This window comes from Marmota marmota, unplaced genomic scaffold (genome assembly GCF_001458135.2).
Source record: "Marmota marmota marmota unplaced genomic scaffold, marMar, whole genome shotgun sequence".
NCBI classification, from domain to species: Eukaryota; Metazoa; Chordata; class Mammalia; order Rodentia; family Sciuridae; genus Marmota; species Marmota marmota.
Genome location: NW_025999880.1, coordinates 15,479,628 through 15,489,740, shown reverse-complemented (window position 1 = coordinate 15,489,740; position 10,113 = coordinate 15,479,628). Strand labels below are relative to the sequence as shown.

The 10,113-nt window shown below is 50.5% G+C and overlaps 2 long non-coding RNA genes and 2 other non-coding genes across 4 annotated transcripts in view; 2 read left to right on the top strand and 2 right to left on the bottom strand.

Moving 5' to 3' along the window:
- Positions 1 to 742: 742 nt before the first annotated feature.
- On the bottom strand, positions 743 to 8,199 carry LOC125612583. The gene is made up of 3 exons (XR_007343028.1): positions 6,715 to 8,199; positions 4,110 to 4,239; positions 743 to 849 (listed from the first exon to the last, which is right to left on the bottom strand). It is a non-coding gene; the product is annotated as an uncharacterized LOC125612583 (long non-coding RNA).
- On the top strand, positions 4,113 to 4,303 carry LOC125613032. The gene has a single exon (XR_007343536.1). It is a non-coding gene; the product is annotated as a U2 spliceosomal RNA (small nuclear RNA).
- A 318-nt stretch (positions 8,200 to 8,517) lies between the features above and the next one.
- On the top strand, positions 8,518 to 8,708 carry LOC125613105. Its single transcript, XR_007343602.1, has one exon. It is a non-coding gene; the product is annotated as a U2 spliceosomal RNA (small nuclear RNA).
- The window catches only part of LOC125612593, a 25,488-nt gene continuing 23,911 nt past the window's right edge, over positions 8,537 to 10,113 (bottom strand). The window contains exon 2 of the long non-coding RNA XR_007343057.1: positions 8,537 to 8,644. This is a non-coding gene — a long non-coding RNA (uncharacterized LOC125612593). The remainder of the gene's footprint in view (positions 8,645 to 10,113) is intronic.

Here is a 10,113-nt window from a genome sequence, read left to right as displayed (position 1 = left end):
CCGCTGGAAATCTGGACCTGTCTTCAACCGCTCCTGGGGCCTTCCAGAAGGCCTTCTAGATTCTAGATTCCACCACCGGCCTCCTGTTCCCGTATGCCACTAGGTCTCCAACAAGTTCATCTCTCCAGGTCCCCCTCCTCATCTGATCCTGGTGTTCTGGCCCACTGGGGGAGGTGTCCGGTCCGGGTCCTGTGTGGGAAGCCATTCTCCCACGTGATTGGGCACCTCCCTGATTGGGTGTGAGCCGTTCTGGCCAAACTGTGTCTAATCCCCACCCTCTCCAGGTGCGAGAGCCTGTCCGTGTGGGGGTGTGACTGACCATTGACCCTGAGACCAATCACTGACCCTGACCTTGGAATGCTGCCCCCCTTGACCTTCATTGGATGGAATTTTCCCCTGAATTTCTTGTTCCCCAATAAAAGGCCACTCCCTGGTGTGCTCGCTCGCTCTGTCTCCTGCTAGTCCTGAGTAAGCCTTGCTGCCCCACCGGGTGGTTCGAGGCGAGAGCCAGAGGGAGGGCCGTCTGGGACCTGGTCAAAGAAAAAGGTAATTGAGTCTTGTGTGTTTATTTTGATCTCACTAGTTAACTTCTATGCTAGGGACCTCTTGTATGAAACCAGCATGCTGGTCGCGCGGTGGAGTCCTGGACCCGAGGAGGCCGCCAGAGTGGGGCAGGAACAGCGTCTGGCCCATCTCTACTCCCAGCACCAAGTGCAGGCCCTGGGCGAGTCGGGTGGCTGGGGATTAACAATGGTGTGGGTGTGTTCAGTTGGAAACGGGGGCGGTGGCCGGGGTCCCCAAGTCGGGTGGGGGTGGCACCCGGACCCTAGCTCTGCGGTTCAGCCGTGTCTTCCCGGGCAAATCCATTGGCTCGGAAAAAAGATGGGGAGCCTTATCACTCGGCCTCCTGTGTACTCTGAGGGCCTGCCCGCCCCTTAGTAGATTTCTCTACTGCTTGACACCTCCAGAAATGGCTGGCGAAGGATTATCCATCCCCAGGACCCCTACTTGACAGTGAACACTCAGAGGGTAGGAGTCCTGTCACCTCTGGCTGTTGGGCCCTGAACCAGTGCGGTCAGCCCAGGACCCAAGAGGATCATAGTGATACTGAAAGCTCCGCCCTTGTCTCCGTTGCCAGTTCAATAAGGAGGACAAAGTTTTGAGAAAAAGGAAAAAGTTTTCTTAATTTAGCTAGCAAAGGAGAAACACGGGGACTCTCATCCCCAGAGGCTATGACTGTCTCTGCCAGGGGGAACACTGGACTTTTTAAAGAGGAATACAAGGGCTGGGATCCAGAAATTATCTGTCGATATAATCAATTGGTGTCCATCGGGTGTCCTCGAGAAATTCGTCGCTCCACTTTCCAGATTAGGAGCTTGTTGTTGTTGTAATTTTCTAGTTGAACATGGACACATTACCTTTGTTTTACTTCCTTATTTATTTATTTTATGTGGTGCTGAGGATCGAACCCAGCGCCTCACATGTGCAAGGCAAGTGCTCTAGCACTGAGCCACAACCTCAGCCCCTGTTTGTTTTTATTTTATTGTGGGCAGTGACACTGTTCCAGGCGGCAGTGAGGGCAGTGAAGTGAGCTTGGCCTGGAACAGGGCAAATGTTTTAGTCTTGTTGATAGACCCAGTCTGATTCCCTCTTAAAATTGGGAGCCATCCCGCCACAAAGACATGAAAGGCTAATGTCGGCTTTACTATAAATGACTGCAAATTCTGAACTTGCTTGGAAGGCCTGCCCGTGCCTGTGCCTTGAACTCACCCATGCCTGGTTCTCTCTGACCAGATAGCAGCCCTCTCTAAAACTTTAGTGAGGCCTCATAAATCTTGGCCTTCCCTGGCCAGATAACGACCCTCTCTGAGGCTCTAATGACCTTCATAAATTCTGATGTGGGGGCCAGCAAAAATGTAAACTAGCCTTTGTGTTATGCTCCTCAGAGTTTTGCTATCCATAACCCCCCACCCCCACCCGCTTTGTGTAACTTTCTGGGCTATAAAACTGGGCTGCAAGAAAGCTGCAGTGCTGTCTTGTTCCCTCAGTTTTTGTTGGGAGAGACAGCCCCGAGGGTGGAAATAATATGCTTGCTTTAATTTGATTTTAATTGGAGTCAGTGGTCTTTTCTTTGCGTCCTGGTCTAATATTGTTTTCCCTACTGTTAGGGAAGGAGAGAGTTAAGCAGAAGAGGAAAAAAAGGAGGAAAAAGACAGACATGTCATTTTAAAAATAAGCCACGTAGCAGGGTGTGATGGAGCACGCCTGTAATCTCAGGGACTCGGGAGGCTGAGTCAGGAGAATTGCAAGTTGGGAGTCAGCCTCAGCAACTTAGCAAGATCCTGTCTAAAAATGAAAAAGGGATGGGGAGGGGGTTGGGGTTGTGGCTCAGTAGTAGAGCGCTCACTGGGTTCGATCCTCAGCACCACATAATGCTGGATTTCTGTTCTCGCGACTAAAAGGCTCAGGGGTCACTCTAGTTAAACTGGGCTAACTGGGCTGCACGAAATAACCACACAAGAGACACAAATACCTTTTTCTTTGGGGTTGCTGTGACGGCTCCTCTGACCTTAAGGGTCCGCAGAAAGAGAGAGAGAGAGCGAGAGCACGCACTGACCCCTTTTATTGAGGAGAAGCTATTCAAATGAGGCAAGGGGTCAGGTTTCAGGGGGCTGAGTATCTTCATGATGTCCACTGTCAGCAGGTTGACTGACACCTGGGTAGGCCACACCCAAGGGCACAGTAAGAGAAGGGGACACACACAAGGCACTTCCATGGAAGATTCTATCCTTAACAGGGCAGGGGGTTCTATTACAAAGGAACAGGTGAGCATAGCTTCACCCATGGGGCTGTAGCAAGACACACCCATGCACAAGACACCGACCCTCGCACCCAAGAAGGGTGCCACATTTCTGTGACTGAGCGCCTCGGCACCCAGTCGGGGAGTGTAACTCAGTCACGTGTAAGGTTGGCCTCCCACGACATAAAATAAATAAACAAAATAAAGGTATTGTGTACAACTAGAAAAATTAATTTTTTGAAAGGGGGTGGGGTGGGGTGGGTATGTGGCTCAGTGGCTAAGGGTCGTGAATTGAGTCTCCAGTCAAAACAAAAAAAAAGTATCTATTGCCTTAGACTGTTTTCCACCTGCCCCCATCCCTGGCCCAGACCGCCCCAAAGCAAGCAATCCCAAGTTTGAGGTGTTGAGGACCAGGCTGGAGCGAGTGGCGCTGCCTGAGAACTCCCTCCACGTTCTGGATCCCCTAGAAATTCAAGGTTCAGGTGCAGCGAGGGTGGTCGGGATCACCAGGACACCGCGGTGCGCTTTCATCAAAGGCACAAGGACATCCGGCCAACCTCTGCACACAGCGCGACCAGGGCCCAGCATTGAGTGCACGTGGATCTGAGCAAACTCCACGGGAGTGAATCACAAGGAGAAAACCGAAAGGTCAATCATTTGCGGCGGGAAGCGTTCCATTCCAGTGAAGGGGAGCCGCGACGTCCCCTTCTCGGGATGAAAGCACACGGGGACGCGAATCATTGGGCAGATGGCCTGAAGAAGCAGGGAAGTACTGAGAAGGAGCCATCCCAAGCTCGATTTGTCGGGGTTTGGCCGAGCGTGTGGGAGGCACGATCTCATTCACTGAAGAGTTACTGATTGAGTGTGAAGTAGGTGCGTGGAACAAAACCGAGTTCTGGCTTTCCGGAGCTCCTGGCTCCGACTTGGACTCGGAGTCAGCGGCAGTCGCTGCTCCTCTCCGGTCTCGGTATGTCTGGAAGTGGGAGCAGAGCCCGCCCTGGGGTGCCTGGAGACCTGGAAGCGGTCGCCAGGTGGAAGGGACCCACGGTAGCCACGCCTTTCCGGTGAGGGGGCGGGGACATGCAAAGTATTGGAGGGCGCCCCCGCCCCTGAACGCCAGAGCCGCCAAGGGCAGCTAAAATTCCTCGATCTAAGTGAGGCCAATCGGGAACCTTCACGAAGGTCCAGTAGGCCCGATGGGATGCCCAAGGAGACACCAGGAAAAAGAGAGTAGGAGTAGGCATCGTGGTGCTCACCGCGAGTTAAAAGTGAGCCAGCGAGGATGGTGAGGGCGAGGGGCGAGTGGCACGGTATCGCTTCTCGGCCTTTTGGCTAAGATCAAGTGTAGTATCTGTTCTTATCAGTTTAATATCTGATACGTCCTCTATCCGAGGACAGCATATTAAATGAATATTTGGAGCAGGGAGTTGGAGTAGGAGCTTGCTCCGTCCACTCCACGCATCGACCTGGTATTGCAGTACTTCCAGGAACGGTGTACCCCTCACCCGTTTTGGAAGTGTTGAAAAGTAGCTTAAGTTAACTTTGTCTTCCCTAGTTCTGTCTTCCCTTTTGTCTATTCTCTTTTCTGCTTATTTTCTCCGCTGTGCGTTTTTTGTTTCTTTGCTTTTTCTGCTTTTCTTTTCCTTCTTTTGAGACTAGAGAAGTCTCACGGGTGGTTGGGCTCCTGAGCCAGTGTTCCTCCACTTCCCTGTTCAACAACCACTCGAGCCTATCCCACTGTACCCGCCTACTGTTGCTCCTTGATCAGGCCAGAGCCACTCTTTCCTATTTCTTGTCTATCAAATATCCCTCCAACACCTTTGCTGGACGTTGGGCCTACCCCAGCCAACCACTCCCGTGGTCTGGCTCTGGATCTTGTCCTTAACAACTGCTCTAAACCTTGTCCACTTCTAGTATGACACTCTCTAACCACCTTCTAGTTGCCACCTTTCACTGTTCTTCCTTTGCCTCCCCTTCCCCTGCCCCCGGGGTCCCTCCATCTCCATTTACCTGGATTAATTTCTTTGCATATATTCTCAGCTCCCTTGCCCCTTTCCTGTTCTGTCATATAAACACAGGAATCCTACTGGATGAGGGTCCCACCCTTATGACCTCATTTATCCTTAATCGCTTTCTTACACAGAGGCCCCAGATCCAAACACAGCCCCAGTGGGGGTTTAGGCCCTTACACAGGAATGGGTGTTGGGGCTGGGGGCAGGACATCAACATTCAATCCACAACAAAGAACAACTATAACCCTGGATCCCGCGCACCCTGGAGGTTGAAGAAGGGGTGAGTAACTTTGCCCTCAGAGCAGAGCAGCTAACTCATCTTCTTCTTCCCTACTCCATTCATCTTCCACTTTTCCAGACATCTGTTTCTTACTTTCCTCTCCAACCTGCCCCCCTCTCAGCTGACTGACTACCTTGCTTCCCAAGGAGGAAATCCTGCAGATACAATCAGGAGGCTTCCAGGAGTTCCCAGAACGTATCCACCCACCTCTTAAATCTGTGACCCCACTCCCACCCCCAGGTGCTGCAGATGAGCCGCCACAGCTCCTGGCAAAGGCCTGCCCTGCACCTGGGCACCCCTCCTTGCCACTGGCAACTCTCTCCTACTCTCTTCTCCCTCCTCATCGATATTCGATTCTGGATTGGACTTCTTCCACCAGGATGTAAGTTGTATTATTTCTTTCCTCCTTAACATAAACTCTACCTACTTCACCCTCTAGCTACCACCCCATTTCTCTTTTTGCAGGAAAATTCCTCCAAATGTTATGGCGAGGTTGCAATAAATCACCGAAAAGCAGGAGACGGAACCATCTTTATTCACCAGCCGGCAGTCCGGACCCACCAGCTGGCAGGCCAAGGGCCAGGCTGCAAGTCCACACCCTTCGACCCCCTCCTGGGGTTTGAGTACACCTTTTATAGTCCAAAACCATGTTAATCATAAGTGGCTGTTGCTATGATTCAAAACCACAAACAAATGTCATGGGATCCAAAATCATAAGGAGAAGGGGAAGTGGGTCAAAACCACCCTAGTTGAGTACAAGTTAAAGAATGGTTACTAACGGCTGAGCAATCATTCTCTGAGAGGGTACATTGTCCAAGCAAAATGGGAACCAAAGAGAGAAAAATTTTACATTGTATAGGAATTGCCATTTTGTGTTGCCAAACATGCTAAACTAACTGTTGATGGGTACAGAGGGCGGGGCTTTCCCATGGGACAAGCATTTCTTATATGACATGAGTCTCAGAGTAAAATGAAGTCTGTTTGGTCATTCCCATGTAGCCTGGCCCATAACACAAACAGTCGTCTATATTTTCCCCTCCCAACTTTCCTCTCATCCTCTCTCTACATTATTGAAATAATCTTAAAATAACTTCACACTTGGCGGGGTGTGGTGGCGCATTCCTGTAATCCCAGCGGCTCAGGAAGCTGAGGCAGGAGGACAGCAAGTTCCAGGTCATTCTCAGCAATTGAGCGAGGCTCTAAGTAACTCAGTGAAACCCTGTCTCAACAAAGGGCTGGGGATATGGCTCATTGGTAAAGCGACCCGCCCCGCCCCCGTTCAATCTCCCATTCAAAACACACACACACACGGAAGTTACAAGAGTTATACAGAGAATTTCTCCGTACCCTTTACCCATGTCTGCCAACCGTCAACAGGGCCACATTTTGCTTTATAACTCTCTCCTTTTATAATATTCTCCCCTCAAACACACACCCACGCACACACACACACCCATATATTTTTCTTTATTGAACCACTTGTAGGTTGCACATGCAATGTCCCTTCACCCCCCAGATAAACTTAAGTGTGTGTTTCCTGGGAACATGGCCATCTGGAAGTTTGACATGAACACCATACTATAAGCTACACTCCCAAGTTCAGATTTCTCCAGCTATCCCACAGCGTCCTTTGGAGAGATTTGTTTTCCGGGCCCAGGACCCAGTCTGGAATCCCTTGCTGCATTTAGTTGCCAATTCTCGTTCCGTGCCCTTCTGCCTTTGCGCCGTCTTTCACAACCGGCACTTTCTTTGAAGACTGCAGGGTACTTATTCTGTAGAATGACCCTGGGTTTGGATCTTGCCCTCTTTTGAACCTGCCCCAGTCAGTCTCTTGTGCACTGCTCTCCTCAAGGTCCATCTCCAATCCCCCCACCTCACCGGAATCCTTCAGCAGCTCTCTACTGGGTTGGGCGGTCCCTCGTTCTTGAAATACCTTCTGGGCTTGGTTTCCAGAACACCTTGCTCTCCAGATTTTCCTTCTGCCTGTCCTTCTAATGTCCTTGACTGTGGGCTCATGCCTCGGCTCCGCCCTTCTACTTGTGGCGGATGGACACCCTCTCCCTTGGGGAGCTCCTCCCAACTCCTGGCCGAGGGTCCTCACTTCTCTGCTGACAGTCCTCAAAATAGCTCCAGGCTGCAGTCCAGCCTGGTACACCCAGCTGCCTACCTGCCACCTCCTCTTGACTCTCTGGGGCGCCATCTCTAGCTTGTGCTCTCCTAAACTGAGCTGCAAACAGGGCAACACGCACCTCGCTCCGCCTCCACCTCCAGCCTCCTCGACAAACTTGGTCCTCGCCCAACTCAGAATATGACAACCGTGTCCTTCCTTCCAGTAGCTCTGGCCAGAACCGCTGGAGTCACCGTCCACTCTTCTCTTTCACACCCATATGTTCCCCGATTGTCCGCAAATGCCGGCGGCTCTACTTTCAAAATACAACCAGAATCTGGCCACTGCGCACCCCCTGCACTGCCACAACCCCGGGCCCAAGCGCTCACTATCTCTTTCCTGGGAGAACGCAATCCCCCTTTCCTCACCGGCCTTTCCGCTTCTCTGCACTCGCCCCCGCGTCGGGCCAGTCAGAAGTATTAAGTCGTGGTACGTCCCTCGCGCGCCGCGGCCCACGCTCAGAGCCTCTCGCTTTTTCTCCCCAGTAGGAGAGCCCACAAGTCCCCGCCCGACCTGCTCGCCACGCCTTCTCCCGCCGGGTCTCCTCTTGGTGACCCCGCCCCAGCTACTCGGGCGTCCCACGCCGGTCGTTGAACCGGCGTCTGAACCAGCGGTTTCCTCTGCCTTCCCAGGCTCCTCCCCTCCTGCCCTAGAAGCAGCGGACTTAGCTCCGCTAACGGCGTAGATCCTCCGAGGGCCCCCTTTGCCAAGACTTTGTCCACCCCTTGAGGCGGCGAGAGCGTGCGTTCCTCCGGGGACTACATTCTGGAGACCGACACCTCAACCTCCAGAAAGTTGACTTCATCTCTTAAAAAAAGAAAATATTGAAAGATTAAAAACAAAGAAGAATGCTGGGAAGAAAAACCTCGTAGAGTTGTTTGCGTCTTCCTCGTCCAGGAGGAAAATCCTGGTTCCGGGGCAATGAGGCCGGAAGAGCTTTCTAGCCAATTGCTTTAGAGGCGGTGTTCTATTTCAAGGCGAGAGGGCGGGCACCGAAGGCCCGGCACCGCTTGTGTGGGGCGGGGCATGCAAATTTACAGTGTCTCTTTCTCCCCGGAGCTATGGGAGCAAAGAAAAAGGTGAAAGTTTCCCCCCGAATAGCAATAATCTGACAACATTTTTATGCTTTCCAAGTTGAATCCTTTATGCACAGTCACACTCGCGTGAGGGTGAGTCTTTAATTGAGCGTGACGGTTCTCACCGTGAGCTGAAGATGTGTGGCGCGACGAGTGGAACGGGTGCCGGTCGTCAGCCTGTTATCGCTTCTCGGCCTTTTGGCTAAGATCAAGTGTAGTATCTGTTCTTATCAGTTTAATATCTGATACGTCCTCTATCCGAGGACAATATATTAAATGGATTTTTGGAGCAGGGAGATGGAATAGGAGCTTGCTCCGTCCACTCCACGCATCGACCTGGTATTGCAGTACTTCCAGGAACGGTGCACCCCCCTCGGGGGGAATAAGTTCGTGAGTCTAAAATGAGATTGTCTTTGTTTGTATGGTTGTGGTGTACACGTCGGAAACTGCCACAGGGTGTTTTTCTTTTTTTTCTTTTTCAGTTTGCTGCTTTTAGGAGGGACGCAGCATTTATTTCTTTTTCGTGAGTGTTGTTCGTACCTGTTTTCAGCTGGCCTGCGGCAAAAGTCTTAACGTATCCTCGCGGGGGCACCGTTGGGTTCCCGTCCTTCTAAAAAGCACAGCCAAAGCAGGGGCTAAGGCTCCACTGAAGAGTGTAATGGGAGTCTTGGGGCCCCTGGGGAAGCCTTCTCTACGTGAGCGTTTCTTGGTTCCTGCGGGGAGTTTTTGTTTTTGTATAGAGGGCAATGTTATGACCCAATCCTCATCATTAATAACTGATGACGGCATGTTATATTGATTTATAAGTTTTATTTCATAGTGATAATGCATAGAAGGTTGGAGGTGCTAAATCTATTGAATTTATCTATTAAACCACAATTACAAAAGCAAAAGGGGGGAAATAGACTCCACAAAATAACCTTAATCATTGTTCATTCTAAATTTTTAAAATCGTGACACTGAAGGTTGCATTACTGCCGTAGGTTTTTTGGGCCTAGTTTGATGCAAAGATTTACAACAGGACAGTGGAAAGGATCAGATCCAGTGATAATGTGGGGTATAGGTCATGATTGGTTTTTCCCAGAAGTTACCATAAGGTGTTATTTGGGTGCCATCATATATGGAGGACATGGAGCCAAGGTTCAAATGACTAAAGATAGATCCAGAGATGTCAACCCTGACTCCCAGCAGGAACAGGAAGCTAGTAAGGAGGAAAATAATGAAAAAGACCCTGAGGGACCAAACTTTCAAACTACCATCATGGAAACAACTGAAGAATCTGATGCAAAAGCTGAGCAGATGATTCAACAACAAGGAGAAATTAAGTTTCCAACCACAATGTTTATGACCATGATAGATCTATTGAGTTGTCAGGTAAGTGGGGTCTATGGAGAAATTTATTGGACCTATTTCCCAGATTTTTATGAGACAGTGAAGGTGGATTTGGGCAGAGAACGTGGATTTCCCCAGAACGTGTTTGTATACGGCTGGTGTGAGTTTGGGAATAAAGAGTTGCTGTTTGAATCTACAAGCTGTGTGGTGGCTCGTGATTTTGTGCCCAGCCAGACTGTGGCATTTGGCGTCCCGTGCGGGGAACTTCTGAAGCTTGAAGGTAAGTGAAATTTCTCACCCCTGAGGAAGAGCGAAAGAATGGGTGACCAATTCAAAAAACAATGTGTTATTGTTTTGATTTATTTTGTTTTTATTTCAAGTTGCCTGTTCCTAGAACTTTCTCAGGCAAACTGGGGAAAATGGTTGACTCAAGGTTTGAAGTTGTT